The following is an 18,269-nucleotide window of genomic DNA, read 5'->3' as shown; positions in this document are numbered from 1 at the left end:
CCTTTCTGTCATCATTTTTTGGCATGTTATTTGTGTCTTCCAATGTGAAGACCAACACAAAATACCTGTTCAATGCCTCAGCCATTTTCTCATTTCCAGTTATTACATCCCCCTTCTCGTCCTCTACAGGACTGATGTTTATTTTAGCCATCTTTTTCATTTTATATATTTCTGGAAACCTTTGCTATCTGTTTTTATATTCTGAGCTAGTTTACTCTCATAATCCATCTTACGTTTCTTTATAGCTTTTCTCTTGGCTTTCTGTTGACCTTTAAAGATTTCCCAATCCTCTCGTTTCCCACTAATCCTAGCCACTTTGTATGCCTTTTCTTTCAATTTGATACCCTCCTTTATTTCCTTAGATATCCATGGTGGATTATCTCTTTCTCTACAGTCCTTCCTTATCGCTGGTATATACTGTTGCTGAGCACAGTGAAAGATCACTTTGGAAGTTTGCCACTGTTCGTCAATTGTCCAATCATAAAGTTTTTGCTCCCAGTTTACATTAGCCAACACCTCCCTCATCCTTTTGTAGTCTCCTTTGTTTAAGCACAAGACACTGGTATTGGATTTTCTCATGTTCTATCTGTATTTTAAATTTAATCGTACTGTGATCGCTTCTTCCGAGAGGATCTCTAACTGTAAGATCATTAATTATTCCCATCTCCTAAGAACATAAGAACATAAGAAATAGGAGCAGGAGTAGGCCATCTAGCCCTTCGAGCCTGCCCCGCCATTCAATAAGATCATGGCTGATCTGAAGCGGCTCAGTTCCACTTTCCCGCCTTCTCCCCATAACCCTTAATTCCCTTGCCTACCAAAAACCTATCTACCCGTGTCTTAAATACATTTAGCGAGGCAGCCTCCACCACTTCAACGGGCAGAGAATTCCAGAGATTCACCACCCTTTGAGTGAAGAAGTTCCTCCTCAACTCCATTCTAAACTGCCCCCCCCCTCCTTATCTTGAGGCTGTGCCCTCTAGTCCTGCTGTCCTTTCTGAGCAGGAAGAATCTCTTTACCTCTATCCTATCCATCCCCTTCATTGTCTTATACGTCTCTATAAGATCCCCCCTCATCCTTCTAAACTCCAACGAGTACAAACCCAGTCTATTCAGCCTTTCTTCATAGGCCAACCTCCTCATCTCCGGTATCAGCCTAGTGAACCTCCTCTGCACTCCCTCCAAGGCCAAAATATCCTGTGCAAGGGCGGTGACCAAAACTGCACACAGTACTCCAGCTGCGGCCTCACCAGTGCCCTGTACAGTCGCAGCAAGACCTCCTTGCTTTTATATTCTATCCCGCTCGCTATAAAGGCCAGCATCCCATTCGCCTTCTTGATCACCTGCTGCACCTGCAGATTGGGTTTTTGCGACTCATGCACAAGGACCCCCAGGTCCCTCTGCACCGTAGCATGCTGCAGCTTTTCACTCTTTAAATAGTAATCCCCCCTACTATTATTCCTGCCAAAGTGGATAACCTCACACTTGCTAACATTGTACCCCATCTGCCAGGTCCTCGCCCCCTCGCTCAGCCTATCTAGATCCCTCTGCAGACTTTCCACACCCTCCGCACAATTTGCTTTTCCACTTATCTTCGTGTCATCAGCAAATTTCGACACCCTACACTCAGCCCCCTCCTCCAAATCATCTATATAAATGGTAAATAGTTGAGGCCCCAGCACTGATCCCTGTGGCACTCCGCTAGTCACCAACCGCCGATCAGAATAGCACCCATTGATACCATTACACATTGATCTCATTACACAGGACCAGATCTAGGATAGCTTGCTACCCTGTAGGTTCCATTACATATTGGTCAAGGAAGCTATCGTGGATACATTCTATGAACTCCTCCTCAAGGCTGCCTTGAGGACATGGTTTGACCAACTGATATGTAGATTAAAATCCCCCATGATAATTGTTGTACCATTTTTACATGCATCAGTTATTTCTCCGTTTACTTCTTGCCTCACCATGATGTTATTATTTGGTGACTTATAGACTACGCCTATCAGTGACTTTTTCTCCTTATTATTTCTAATTTCCACTCAAATGGATTCAACTTTTTTTTCCATAGAACCTATAACATCTCTCACTACGGCCCTGATGTCATCCTTAAATGTCAGAGCTACACCGAACAGTCTGATATCCCTGGATATTTAACTCCCAGTTGCGACCATCCTGTAACCATGTCTCTGAAATGACCACCAAATCACACTCATTCTCAATGATTTGTGCCGTCAACTCATTTACCTTGTTTCAAATGCTACGAGCATTCAAATAAAGTGCCCTTATGCTAGTTTTTGCACCTTCTTTTTGAATTCTAACACTTCCATTAATAACATCTCCTGAGTTCTCCTTCCTTTTAACTTTTTTCCTGATTTTTAATGTAGTTGGAACCTTTGCCCCACATTTTGTTCTTGATCCTTCCTTCTCAGATCCCTTACATAGATTCCCATCCCCCGGCATGTTAGTTTAAACCTCCCCAACCACTCTCGCAAACACTCCCCCTAGGACATCAGTCCCAATCCTGCCCAGGTATAACCCGTCCAATATGTAATCGTCCCACCTTCCCCAGAACCGTCCCAATGCTCCAGGAATCTGAAACCCTCCCCCAACACCATCTCTTCAGCCAAGCATTTATCCAATATATCTTGTCAGTTCTACTCTAACACGTGGCACCGGTAATGATCCTGAGATCACTACCTTTGAAGTCCGATTTCTTAAATTTCTTCCTAGCTCCCTATATTCTGCTCATCTCAGGCAGTGTGGCAGCGGACTCCCCCTTCCTCCTCACTCATCTCAGGCAAAAATATCCACCCTCCCCTCTTCACCCTACAAATATCAGGCAGGGTGGTCCCCTTCACCCTTACCCTGGACCCTCCCACACAAGAGCCCCCATCTCCTCTGGACTCTGATGGCTATGTAACACCGCTCCCTCTCTCCCCTGTCCCTAGTCATTGATCCCCTCCGGCTAATCAGCCTACCTGCAAATGCTCACTTGCCTTCCCCTCAATGCTAACAAGCAAACTGCATTTAATTTGTTGGAATGCTCTGCCAAACTGCCTGATCAGCCCTAATGGGGGGGCAGCGCCATTAAAAACTCAAAAATGGACAGGCAGGCAGGCATTCCTGCACAAAATGTGTGCACGACCAGCCCCCTGATTTTCTGGGCGTGACCAGGGGAGGCTACTGGATGCTGCAGAGGTGAGGCAGGACACACTTTCTCTCCAGGAGGAGATGCAGACCAAGGGAGACTGATGGAAGTATGGCCTGGGAGGAAGCCACCACTTCGGTCAGTGCCAGGGTATTGGCACTCCGAATGGGGAAGCAGGGCCGGAAAATAGGCATTGACCTCATCCATGCAGCAAGAGTGAGTGCTAAACCCTAGTTTGCATCTTCCCCCAAATCTCCCCCCCGATCCTTCCATTCCCAGCACACTGCATGCTTGCAGCTCCTGATTCTCAAGCACCTCCTTCCAATCCTCCCATTGAGCCCCACTGTGCTTGCCCTGTAAGGGCCACCACCTGGTACTCTGAAGGACTCACGCCATCATTTCTTTCATAGCTCCTTCTGTCTCTACAGGAGAAGATCGAGCACAACGCCCGTGAAAGGGCGAAGACAGGGGGTGGTAATCAGACATCTGGATCCTTACCCCCTTTGAGGAGCAGGCACTGGAGCTCTCCCGAGTAGGGGAGATACGGGCTGTCAGTGACAGCATGGTCGGGCTGCCATCAAGACGTGAGCAAATGTTGAGACCCAAGTCCGTGCTACAAGTTGGACATTGAAGACCCTGCAGAGCAACAGCCATTTTAGACACTTGGTGAAGGGGGAATTGGTGTGAAGGCAGTGATGGATCATGCTACTTGCCTCACACCCAATTTTACCAAGCTTTCGCACCTGAAAATGGGTGTAACTTGATGGTAAAATTGAACCCTCGGTCTCCAGAGCATTACCCTGGGTCTCTGGATTACTAATCCATTGACAATACCACTATGCCACCGTCTCCACCACTTGTTGGGGGGCCAGTTGGCTCAGTTAAGTAGGTGGTCAGATTGGTGCCAACAGCATTGGGTTCGCTCCTTGTCCCAGCTAGATGAATTCGGGATTTGCATCCTTACCCTGTCCCTAATGGAGGTCATGATGCTGCATGTCGTAAGAACATAAGAACATAAGAAATAGGAGCAGGAGTAGGCCATCTGGCCCTTCGAGCCTGCCCCGCCATTCAATGAGATCATGGCTGATCTGTCGTGGCTCAGTTCCACATTCCCGCCCTCTCCCCATAACCCTTAATCCCCTCTCTTATCAAAAACCCATCAACCCGCGTCTTAAAAACATTTAGCGAGGCAGCCTCCACCACTTCAATGGGCAGAGAATTCCAGAGATTCACCACCCTTTGAGTGAAGAAGTTCCTCCTCAACTCCGTTCTAAACCGCCCCCCCTTTATTTTGAGGCTGTGCCCCCTAGTCCTACTGTCCTTTGAGTGGGAAGAGTCTCTCCACCTCTATCCTATCCATCCCATTCATCATCTTATACGCCTCAACTATCTTATATGTCATCTTATATATCTCATCTTATATGTCAGAACTCAACTCTGGGCAGAGAAATGAAATGGAGGACTTTTCATCTCGCGCCTATCAAACTCAGCTGAAAGCCAATTTTAATTCACGTTTTCATCTGACCAAAGTATTGCTGTAAGCATGTAACAGAGAGATGTCATATCATTAATATTACTCCTGATTTACTGACCAGCCCATTTGTCCATTCCCAGGTTGAATTTAGTCCAGCAAGTGAGTGTGGTTTCTAGCTGGCTGTGATTGTCTCTTGCACTGTCCAGTCCTGGGACAAATTTTACCATCCTGCCCACCCAGAATCAGAGCGGGTGAGGGACGGACCAGAGAAAGGACCATTGATTGACCTTGGATGGGATTTTCCAGTTTTGGGGTGATCAGTGTTGTAAAATCCAGTCTATTGCCTTCATGCAGGTGATGTAGCTTAAAATGATGGGATAAAGGAAACCCTGAGAATTAGATCAAGGCTTCATCATGAGCAACAAAGGACAATGAAGTTCTAATTGGATAGTCGAGCACTGTCAATGTTAGGTTTTAATGGACTGTCTATTAAATTGTGACTGGAATAAGTAGTAATCTTGAAGAGACAGATGGGCTGGTTTAATTTACTTAAGCAATGTCTTTCAATTGAGACCTGTTTGACTTGAACACTTTTGTCTTTAAAAATAAGATAATATAGGGCATGCACCAAGGCCAAAGTGCTTCTCTGTTCATTCCAGTTTGTCTGTTTCATTAGGATACAGTTCCTTCTTATTTTAGAAATTATTTTTCAAAATCTTTAACTAGAATTCGAGAGTTTGAAATGAAATGGAACAAAGTGCAAGGCCACCTTCCAATGTGAAGGTGAGAAAGACAGACAAGAAGCACCCAAGGGTGGCATGGTGGCACAGTGGGGTAGCACTGCTGTCTCACAGTGCCAGGGACCCAGTTCAATTCCCAGCTTGGGTCACAGTCTGTATGGAGTTTGCACATTCTCCCCGTGTCTGCATGGGTTTCCTCCAGGTGCTCCGGTTTCCTCCCTCGGTCTGAAACACATGCCATTTAGCCATGCTAAATTCTCTCTCAGTCACCGGAGTGAGCTGATTAGAGGTTTTTCACAGTAACTTCATCGCAGTGTTAATGTAAGCCTACTTGTGACACTAATAAATAAACTTAACCCTTAAACAAAAAAAAGCGCACAGAGACAGGTTGCTTCTCAGCAGACACCCAAATCCCACCCCTTGCTGATTGAAATCTTAGAATGTGGAAATGGTCTGAGAGAAAGGGTCACTCTCTCTCTCTGTTGCTTGAAGAAAGCTCAGCAAATGCCACTGTCCAAAACAAATCACATGACATTTCAGCCACCCTGCAGTATAGAGCGGCCGCGATTCTCCAGAAAAAAAGCAAAGTGCTGCTGACAGAGAACACAGCAGCTCAGACGAGGAAGTACTTCATAGTAAATAGACCGTGAAAGAGCTTGTGTGAATAAACAACTCCATTGCCCGCCTTGAACTAGCCTGGACCTGTCAATCAAAGGAGTTGTAAAAGTTAATGGGGTGTGACGTGATCGTATGAAGAATCACTTTGAAATTTGCTTTGAAATGGACTTGGAGTCGTCAGACTAATGGTTTATGAAGAGTCCACGGGCACAGTTGGAGATGGTACTTACCTCCTTTCTCCACCTCGGAGTCCATGATGTCTGCCCCTCGCTTTTCCAGGATCGAGATTGGTGTCCTCAGCTGTGGGAGGTAGGAGCCCCCCAGGAGGCCAGAGTATTCTGCCTCAACTTGCTAATTATCTTAAAATTCATCCACATTAGTTTGGATCAGGTTCTCACCCTCTCTCAACGAGAATTATATCTCACTGGGGGAGCAGGCAATGGATTTGACGTGGCAAGAATCCTGACCTTGCCCTCATGCTCAATTCAATGAGCCATTGGGAATTCCAGCTGGGGCTAGCAGTCCCACAGAATCACACCTAACGTCTCTAAAGTAGCTGCTACTCTGCTAGAGTCAGCTCTACTGGAATCACCCAACTTAATGGCCACAGCATACCACCATGCATGCTCACAGACTAACTTGTGTATTTTTTACATTCATCTAGGCTTCCCAGCTGATCAGAGTGTGGATTTATGGTTTGCATTCTTTATTACTTTACTTTGAATTTTTAGAAAATAGCTACCGTCATAAACAGGGATGGAACTTTCCAATCCAGCACACCACCAGAATCGTAGTGGGCTGGGACATGGGCCATGCAAAGGTCCATTGATTTCAGGCAGGTCAAAAGGGGAAGACAGCATATCCCTCCTCACCTTGGGGCCATAACCAAATCGGTGCCCCGTTCGGGAAGTTAACAAATTCAGGGACATCATCCAGGGACTGTTGTCACGAGTTTGTTTGTGTAGTGTGCTGCACAGACTTCCTTTAATTCTCAGGGAGGAAGCAATGCCGTGTGGATGCTAACTCCCTGACCAAAACAATGTTCTTCAATGTTTTCAAAGATATTGCTAGAACTGAGTGGATTATGCTGGTGCAGACAAATTGGCACCGTGTAAAACAGCTGAATTTTAAACATACACCTTACAGTAAAAAAGACAAAAATACATGTCTTAAAGGCACGGTATAACAAATCAAGGACATGAAAGATGCTATATCGAGCCCCACCAGAGTCTTTTTCTAATATACATTTAGCAGACTGCATTTGTTTCTCACGGTTGGTTAGAAACATGCTGCACGGGAAAAGGCCAGTCAGCCCTTCAATGCCGGCCCTTATTAAAGAGCAGTTCAATGATTCCCACGCCCCCGCTCTTGCCCCTTAGTCCTGCGAGTGTTTTCCTTGCCAGGCATAAATCCAATTGCTTTTTGTAATTAACAGTTGAATCCATTTCCAACATCCTTTCAGGCAACACATTCCACATCAGAACAGCTTGCTGCTTTTAAAGATTGTCCTCGTGTCCCGCTGGGTTATTTTTTTAAATACGGTGCTCTTTTTAAATTCTGTTTGATTAGTGGCAGTTTGGTGTCTCAGCCAGTTGCAAATTGAGAAGGTGGAACAGAGAGAATGGCTTGCACAATGGAATTGCTGCCTTCCCTGTGCGTTGCTGACCTTGCCAATTCATAGGTGACCCACACCACGCACTCGAAGCAGACTGGAGCCTTGTTAATCTAGGTTAATGGAATGAAATGACACAGCTCTGACCCCCGGCACTATTCTCTTCTCTGCCTGTGCTGCTGCTGCAAGCTGGCGCTCCCGCCCACAAACCATGGGTAGTATAAGTCAGGCAGGGCAGCGATGATTTCCCTGATGATTTTGAGAGAACCCACAGCAGGACAGGGCAAATTGAAAGCTTTGGAAGGATTTTTTTTCTCTCGCATTAGGGACACAGTCGCTTGGCCACTTGGAGAATTTCAAAGCATTTTGTAGCGTGTGTTGGATCTTGTGAACATTTCAAGTGGCTGGTGACAGAGTATTTACTTTCTTCATATGTGGGTGGAGGGGTTCCTGATAGCTTGGGGGGTGATGGAGATGACGGGGTAAGCAGGGGGTTGCACGTATTCTGCAAATTTACTCAGACAAGAGGAAGATAAGAAGCATCAGGAGGTAGAAAGCCATCAGCAACTGTATGGAGTGGGGAGACCAAGAGGTGGACTTTCACCAATCTTTCACCAATCCCTCTCAGTCTGTCCCCACCACTAGCATGCACACAGTTATTTCAATCCCAAAGCAATTGGTGCAATATAAAACTAGACATTAACATTTTCCTTGATAATGGGTTCATTCACTGAATGCAGCATCACCTAATGCCCCAAAAGTCTCTCTTTATAAGTGCTCTAAATGCTTAATTCAACAATGCACTTCACCTGGAATCATAGAATCCTACAGTGCAGAAGGAGGCCATTCAGCCCATCGAGTCTGCACCAACCATAATCCCACCCAGGCCCTGTCCCCATAATCCCATGCGTTTACCCTATCTGGTCCCTCTGACATAAGGGGCAATTTAGCATGACCAATCCACCTAACCCGCACATCTTTGGACTGTGGGAGGAAACCCGCACACACATACAGGGAGAATGTGCAAACTCTACAAAGATCGTCACCCAAGCCACAAATTGAATCTGGGTCCTTGAAGCTATGAGGCAGCAGCACTAACCTCAGTGCCCTTTCAATTGCATAGTTAGACTGAAACTGGGATTGCTTTGCAGAGCGAAGAGAAGGTTCAGAGGGGTTCAATTAGAGATAATCAAAATCATGAGGGGCCCAGTCAGAATAGATAGGGAAAAACTGTTCTCATTGATGGAAGAATTGAGAATGAGAGGGCACAGATTCATATTGTTGAATTAGTGGGGTTCTTAATTATGCTGACTGCTTTTCCGAGGCAGTGGGAAGTGTAGACAGAGTAAATGGATGGAGGCTGGTTAATGTGATGGACTGGGATTCATTCATAACCCTTTATAGTTTTTTGCAGTCGGTGGACAGAGCAGGTGCCATACCAATCTGCCACCGTGCTGCCCCAATCCTGCTGTATTCCTTAACAATATCATTAACACACAATTAACTCCAATCCCACCACCACCCCACAGCAGCACCACCACATCACTGTGATTTTTAAGGAGAAATACATCAGGAAGCTTTGTTTCCCCAGTGAGACTTGAGTTGCCATTTGAATACAAAACCACCATCATGTGCTCTGATTCTGCTTTATAAATCCAGACAGCTTCAGGACAGACTAAGGTAGCCCAGTTCCAGCTTTTCCCTTTCGTTTCACCCTTGTCCCTGAGTGCTCATCCAAGCTTGACAATTTAAGAGTGGAAGGAATTTTGGATTCACATCTGCACCCCTATCTCTCCTAGCACTTTTCCCAAAAATAAATCTCCCATTATGTGGGGCTTCAGTTGCTCCAGATTTTACTTCACAGCCCCCTCTATTCACTACTCCCCATCAGTGATGGCAAAATTGTAAAGTGTGAGATCACAGAATTTGTCAAAAAGATTCTCTGAAGAAAGTAAATTAATTCAAATCATAGAACTACATGGCAGAAGGAGGCTGTTTGACCATTGAGCCTGCACTAACAACAATTCCACCATAACCTAGCCCCATAACCCCTCATATCTGCCCCACTAATCCCCTTGACACTAATGGGCACTTTAGCATGGCCAGTCAATCTGGCCTACATATTTTTGGAGTGTGTGAGGAAACCAGAGCACCCGGAGAAAACTCATGCAGACACGAGAAGAAAGAGCAGACTCTATACAGTTAGTGACCTGAGATTGGAATTGAACCTGGTGCTGTGAGGCAAGAGTACTAACCACTGTGCCACCATGCCACCCTTTAGTCTAATGATAAACTGGGGAACACAATGGCTGAGTAACTGGTAGGGGTTAACATACAGAGACACAGAGACTGCAGTGTGGAATTTTATCAGCTTTTATCAGTGAGGACTATTGATTGGACAGTGGAGCGAATGGGAAAAGTAAGAGATACTGCAGGCCCCAATCCTAGCTGTAGTTCAAGTGACAAGAAAGAAGTCTGGGTGGAATATACAAAGGCCAACTTCTACAATTTCTATGCAGTGTATCGTCATGCCGTTACAGTGTTGTACATGGGAACCTAGAGTTTTGTGTGAACATGGGACAACGTGGGCCTATATACTTTCTTGCCCAGGATTCTTGTCTTCTTACGTAGCGGTTGGGCCCATAGTGAGTTTTGCAAACTGCAATGGAGTGAGTGAGCTGTGTGGGTACAAATGTAGGCTGGTTAGAAGACCCACCTTCACCCCAGCCCTCAACATAATTTAAAGGCCCCCTAAACACCATTCCTCACTCATGTTCCATGTTACCTCACGCTCCTGCAGATTACACATGACACCCCATATCCCCTCAATCTTTCTAACCACTATGTCAAACTACGCCCCCTTAGATTATCTTAGTTTCTTTTAAGCTTTAAATTAAACCTCTAATAATCTAATAAATACCATCATTGATGCTGGAAAGGAATGAAATATAATCAACTTCATCCTTAGAAGGAAAGTAATTGGATTTGTGAATAAACAAGAAACTGCTTCAAAGGCATATTATGTTAATACAGTTGCTTAAAAGTGTCAATCATTCTTGGAGCATTTGCTGTGTATTGAAGCTGTTGCTGGCTTTTGAAAACCAGCCAACCACTCCTAATAGCTATTGCTGTCATAATGAAAACTTCCCATTGCATTGTCTGAATGACTTCCTATTTCTAGTGCCCATCAAACAATGGAGGGAACAGGAAAATAAATATCAAAAATTGTTTTTTTTAAAACAGCCAGAGCTGTCAGTCAATTTCATTCATAACACAAAATAAGGCAACAGACTTGGACAAGGCTTTTTTTATTCATTTTAATTAATTATGACACCTTTTCCATTGGACAAAGTATTGTGAGGCATGTCGACACCAATAAAATAGTGATAAATATAAGGGTGAACTTTCCCTTGCTGGACAGATCCCTATGAAGCCTCATTGCCTTATAACACATCTACACTGCAATACAGCATCAAATAGTGACAAAGATCTCCAAACATTTTACCCTTGCCTATAAGAATGTTCCAGAATCCTCACCAAACTTTGCTCAGATTATCACGTCTCTTAGGAATTCAAAACCAGACAAAAATGGTGTGTGGAAGGGAATGTTTATCAGATTCAAGGAGGGTAATGGCTTCTAAATGTCTGTTCAAGTGTTTTTAAAGTTTTGTGAGCTTTTCAAAGACTTCCCAATGCTTTTTTTTGTAATTCATTTGTGAGATGTGTGTAGGTCAGCATTTATTGTCCATCCCTAATTGCTTTTGAGAAGGTAGGGCTTGTAAGTGCTCGGTGATTGTGTAAGCGGAGGAGGGGGGTGAAGAGTTTGAGGGGACTGAGGGAGGATGAAGGGGGCAAAGGAGTGAGGGAGGGTGGGGGGCTGAAGGGGTATGTTGCAGGTGATTGGATGAAGGCTGTGTGGTAGTGAAGGCGGTGGAGGGGTTGAGAGTGGGCAAAGGAGTGAGCAGGGTGAATGGGCTGAGAGCTGGTGAAGGAGTGAGCAGGGCTAAGACGTAGGAGTGAAGAGGGCGAACATTTAAGCAGCAAACATGGAAAAGACTATGGCCGCTATTTTACCATTTTTATACAAAGTGCTGGGTGGATTTGAAACTTGGAGTGTTTCAGATCCATTTTCTCGACGTGTTTCCCCCATACGCATTCAGCCTGTAAAAGTATCAGCAAGCCTGTTGCTCACTGCAGAAGCCTGTGGGCGGGGCGTAACACACCTGAAAGCCTGCAGAAAGAGGTAGTGCACATGTGTAGACCTCTGACGCTGCACATGCGCATTAGCAGTAACAGAGGTCTGACAAAAAAAAAGTTGTCAGGCCCCTGCTACTGCAGGCAGCATGAAGCAGATCCCCCCCGCCCCGTGACCCGTGATGCAGGCCCCACTGATTCCCCCCACCACCCAGACCAATTGCACACCAATCCTTCCCCCATCGATTGTGGACCGCCACCCTCCCCCCACTGATTGTGGACCCACTGCTCTCCCCCCACAGGTCACTGCAGAATGGCAGTGAGCCTCCCCCCCAACAATCCCTGCTGAGTGGCAGTGTGCCCCCTCCCCCCATTAGCCCCTCGCCCCAGTAGCACATCCCCATTAGCTCTGCTCCCACTGGCCTCCCCCCCCATGGCCTCACCCCACTGGGCCTGCCCCCTGGCGCTACTCAGTGGGCACTGCCCAGGTACAAGAGTGGCACTGCCAGCCTGGCACTGCCCAAGCACAACTCCCCCTTACCCTCAGCCTCCCAGGGGGCTAATATGGCCTCCGGTTCCACTGGAAAGGCCAAGTTGACTGCTCCCTGTTCATGGGAATCATGTCCATTCCTCGCCGGCGAGAACCTTCCCCGGCGACGTTATAAAGGGGGGGGCTGAGCCTGGATGATTGAGCATTGGGCTCGCTCAGCAGATGTAAAGCAAAATAATAATAAATTTCCATATATTAACCTGCCTCCTTCCCATTTCCAGTGCGAGGCTGACTGTGCCGGAAATGCAGCGCTCGTAAAACGGCGCCGGTTGCAAAAACTGGTGCCAATCATGCGAAGCACTTTACCAGTGACTTTACCACTGCATCGTGCCCCCAAAAAGGGGCACAATGCGATAGTAAAATCACTCTCTATGGGTGGGATTTTCCACACAAACTGCCGGATGTTTCATGGAGATGGCCTGCCATTGTCGGTGGTGGGATCCTCTGGATATCCCATGAAATGTACCCCTCGCTGCCAATAAACCCGCGGTGAGGGTGCTCCATCAGTGGGACTGGAAAATCTCGCTGATGTGAATGACAAGAAAATTGTAGCCTATCATTGGGGATGCAGCCCTGTGCAGCATCTATCCCTCCTGTTTACCTGCTTTTTGAAGACATAGGGCGCAATTTTATCTGCCGTTCATGCCATGCACCCACTGCAGTCAGGTCAAAGAATGTGGCAGCCAGCCAAATTGCCGTTCACTGGATGGGAAAATCCTGCTGGTGTTAAGATTCCAGCCTGTGTCTGTGAGCTGGACGGAAATACTTGGTGGGCCACACTCTGGCCTGTGTGCTGTATGTTGGGAAACCCTGTTTTGGAACTTTACAAAAGCTTTGAATATGTTAAAGGTGTAACTTTCCTGCACACGGTCTGACGGAAACAAATAAAAAAAATCGTAGTGCCATTGCCTTTAGTTTTATTCAGTGAGAAAGCACAATGTCTCAGTTTTATATGCAATGTTTTTACTCAGTATTGATCCGGTTGCTTAGCACATTCCCTTTTTGCCTTAGCGACCCAGAGACATGTCCAGGAGAGGCCGACGGATGAAAATATCTGCGGTGCCAATCCTGAGAGAAATTAATTTGGTCTCTTTCAATCGGGTGGACACAGCTCCCTAAGGCATAACTCAACACAAAATTGACAGTCTGCTTTCCTGGTGCGGGAAAGGTGTAATTGCATGGAGCGGAGACACTGAGCCTGGATAAAGATTACCGCTGATTCTGAGATAGCTTCACCTGGATTTTACTGTATCCAACCGGCGGAAAACAATGGGTCAAAGAAGTGGTAAACGTGTTTCGTCAACACATTGACGCACAATGACACTCACACACACATTGACGCACAAAGCTTCTGCCATTCCCTTCCTCTGTTCTGTGCCGGCGATTCTAATACGTGAGATAGTTATCAACCTGCCATCCTGATATTTCCCTGGTTGTATCGGTGCAATGTTATCAACACCTGCCCTGACTTCATTTACAGGTTGCAGGTTTCTTGACGTTTAGAGCTCACGGCTTGGTAAAGATTATAGAACTACTTTCGAGACATCCAGCTATCTTGTTTACATGGTTTCCTGTTACTTTGTGTGATCCACATTCCTGGCCTAAAGATATCGCGGGCAGAATGAGGAGCTTCACTTCAATGATACATCAATGTATATAACATCGTGACTGATATAACTGTCGATAACATTGCGACTTTACAGTCGTTCAGTTTCACAGGCTGTATAAAATGATTCATATCTGTTACTTTCATAGAATCCCTACAATGCAGAAGGAGACTATTCGGCCCATCGTGTTTGTACTGACCACAATCCCACGCTATTCCCATAACACCACACCTTTACCCTGCTAATCCCACTGACACTAAGGAGGAATTTAGCATGGCCATTCCACCTAACCCACACACCTTCAGACTGTGGAAGGAAACCGGAGCACCTGGAGGAAACCCACACAGATATGGGGAGAAGGTGCAAACTCCACACAGAGGGTGACCGAGCCTGGAATTGAACCTGGATCTCTGGCACTGTGAGGCAGCAGTACTAACCACTGTGCCACCATGGTGCCCCATAGCATGTAACAACCCATCACCCAAAAAGCTTTTGTTAAAAATATCTAGAATACTTTGGTGTCATTGAATTTTGGATGATGAATAAGGCATTAAAAATGAAAGCTGGACAAGGTGTATAACAGGTGGTTGATCCATTAGCTGCCTCAACTACAGGTAGACATTCCCCCTCTTAGTTATTACATTGGAATGAAGGAAATGTCATTCAAATAATGTGAAAGGGTTAATAATCGCACAAGTTTAAAAATCACACAAGCTGCCATGAGAAAAGGAAGTATTTATAAAAGTCTTCACAGATAAGCATCAAGGCCTTTAGTCTGAGAGAATTCATTAGATTGGACATCCGAACTGGCAAAAGGGACTGATACCCAGAGACACAAGCTGGGACAATGATAACTTGTAACAACGATGGATTAGGTCAGCTAACATGGTTAAGTCTTTATGTTGATTGGATATTATAATCAAGCAAGCATGAGGTGTTAGTGATTGGTTTTAATACCTGTACCTTATGAAAGATGCAACCTTAATCAATAACTGTGAATGGATGGAGAGATCGCCTACACCTTGATTGGAATATGCTAATTACTTGCAATCAAATTTGAAACTGCATTTGCTTGTGTATTCCTGGATTCTGGGCTCTCAGGGACCAAGCTTTAGCATGCATTACAACAGCTATTTAAGAGAACTCTGTGACTTAGTCTGGTTACTTGAAGGGTACAGTTGTGATCAATTTAAAGGCTGACATCAGAGCCCACAACATAGTGCCGTTTATATCTGCAGAACAACACAAAGTGCTTGATAGCCAAACTTGTTACAAAGGCATAGACAATGACTACTTGTTGGTGAACAGCAAAGTCACATCAGCTGCAATAGTGAATGGTCAGTTATAAAATACTTTGTTGATATTGACTGGGGGATGAGATTTGGCCAGGGGATCAGTAGAAATATTCTGTTATTCTTCAAAAAAGGCGTCAGGGAATCTTTTACGAGACCTCAGTTTTAACATATCATCTAAGAGATGACAATTCCAATGATAGTAGTCAGGTTCCAGGCCAAATTCTGTATGTGTATCTATCGTGGAACTGACTCAAGAGGAGAAATTGCTAGCACTGATACGGATATCACAAAATACATGAATGGACTAAGTTCCATTGGAAAATACAACCAAATTTCATTGTGAATAAAATGTTCATCCTTAATTGCAAAGTAGTTGTCTCATCTAGAACACTTCCGGACAATACAGTGATTTTATTACACACACACACACACACAAACAGAAGGAGATGGAAGAATTCAGCAGGTTTGCCAACATCTATCGGGAGAGAAACACAGTTAACGTTCCGAGTCATGGACCCTTCATCAGAACTCAAAAAACTAAGAGTCCATGACTAGAAACATTAACTGTGTTTCTTTCCAGATAGACAGTGCCAGACACAGCTGAGCTTTTCCTCTGTTCTTGTTTCAGATTCCAGCACCCACAGGATTTTGCTTCTTTCTGCGATTTTATTTGTTGTGCATATTAATTGGAGTGAAAACTAGCTGATTTTACAGCTTGGTATGGAATAAACAAGACGAAAGGTTTGGAACCATCTGAAGTGATAGCTATAGAATTTATCTTCAGGTGATTAGCTCTACCCCACCTTGACCCATTTGTTCTAATTTTATTTCATTTTTTAACTGTTCTCTACCTTTTATTCTTTATTGTCTTCATTTTTCTTCCACCCCAGTCTTTCCCCTCACTTTATCCCCCTTTCTTTCCACTTTCTCCTCCTTTGCTTCCAGTTTCCACCTTTTTCTAAATTTTACCTCTCACCCACTCATTCTCTCTCCTCCCCCCACATCTTCACCTGTCACAGCTTCTCTGCAGTTTGGACATTCATACCTCTTATTCTCTCTATGGGCTGCCATTAGCAGTCTTTCCCCTGGTTTCTGTGGCTATGACTTATCTTTCATTCCCTCACCCTACAGTATAAATACCTCCCACTTTCTAAGCCTTTTAGCTTTGACAAAGGGCATCTGGACTCGAAACATCAGCTCTTTTCTCTCCTTACAGATGCTGCCAAACCTGCTGAGATTTTCCAGCATTTTCTCTTTTGGTAGCTATAGAATTGATTCTGCTCTGGCAGAACCCAATTGTTTCCCTGTTTCATAATCAAACTCTCCATTTGCTGGATTCCTGAGCTGCTCATTAAGTATATCATTTCCTCAAAGCGTTTAAAAATAATTTTGAGAAAGGTCAGAATATGTCCAGGACCCCTCAGCCTTTTATAAAGCTTGGCTTGACAGTGCCTTTCAGAACTGCAAAATGGGATGTCAAACCAGGACCTCTTCCAAGGTCTTCTTGCACTGCTCCCCTGCAAAGCCAGGAAAAGATCAGCCTTTCATATTTATATCCCTGCTGTGACATTCAGATTCAGAAGTAACAGCACCAGCATGCTTGCCTCTCACCCATATCTCGTTCCCTGTAGTGTACTTGTTGTCTATATTGGCTCTTCATCAAGCAATGACACAATTTTAAATTGTTTACCTTTGCTTTCAAACCATTTCATGACTTTGCCTTCCCCATTTCTGTAATCTCCTCCAACCCACAACCCTCTGAAATCTCTGCGCTCCTCTAATACTGGCCTCTTGACCATCTCCGATTTTAATGGCTTCCTGGTTCATGGCATCATCTTCAGTTGCCCTGGAATTCCCTTCCTAACATTCTCCCCCTCTCTATGTTGCTTTTCTCCTTGAAGATACTCCTTGAAAACTATGGGCGCGACCTAACACACATGCTCCTGCTCCAAAGAGGTTAGAGAATTTGGCGCCATGCCAAATCTCTGGTCACTGCAATGGGAAGACAAATCCCTTTGCCATGAACGGTGGTAAACTTCCAGCTTTTTCTTTGATCAAGCATCAGACATAATGGCTGGAATTCTCCAACCTCTCCTGCGACTGGGGTTATCCAGTCCTGCTGCTGCAAACAGAGATTTGGCCAAGCACCAAATTCTCCACTCAGACTACCAGTAGTAGCAGGCATGTGATACTGGAAAATTCTGGCCAATGTCTCCTATTGTGGCTCCTAAGGTGTCTTTGTTTTACAATGTGCCTGTGATGTGCCTTGGGATGTTTCATTATAGTATATCCTTAGGATGTAAAGGTCAGACTTTGCATTGTTTTAAACTCAAGGACCGCACTCTCTCCTCATCCGTCACACATTTATTACTGGTCATCGCTGCAGGTTGAAGGATGGACAACAAGAGTGGGATTTCCCTGCCCACCCGCCACGGGAATGGTAGCGGGCAGGAACGGACCATGCAAAGGTCCATTGACATTGGGCGTGAATTTCTGGCCTTGGGGCGGGGGCGGCTGGAAAATCCCTCCCTAAAACTTCCTGTAAGGCAGGAATGGATGTGTGGCTGAATGCCCATTGTTGGTAAGAGATCCCTGACCTCACAGTGCTGAAAGCAAGAACATCTCAACAATTTAAACACAAGAGGCGGATTTTGTTTAAACTGGTTTAATTTTTTTTTAGTGAATCCATAAATAATTGTAACTGACAAAGTGAAAAAATGTCCTTAAGACTATATAAGTTTTACTAAACTCATTACAGTTTTGTATACAGTACATACAGAATGTGCTTTTACAGGTAATTAGAACAACAATTAAGTTACAGAGAAACAGTCAAGTACTGCTCATCCTGAAGCTTATTCAATTTTCAACCAATAGTTTGTGCAAAGAAACAGCTACAAAGGTACATTGTCATGTATACTACCATAAACAATCCATAAAATGACCAATAACACAAAATCACCACCTGTCTCTCTCTTAGCAAATACATTTTCTCCATACTAAAGTAAAAATGTTATATTAACAA

This window comes from Carcharhinus amblyrhynchos, chromosome 21 (genome assembly GCF_965287045.1).
Source record: "Carcharhinus amblyrhynchos chromosome 21, sCarAmb.v2.hapA, whole genome shotgun sequence".
Taxonomy (NCBI): Eukaryota; Metazoa; Chordata; class Chondrichthyes; order Carcharhiniformes; family Carcharhinidae; genus Carcharhinus; species Carcharhinus amblyrhynchos.
This window is presented reverse-complemented; position numbering follows the sequence as displayed.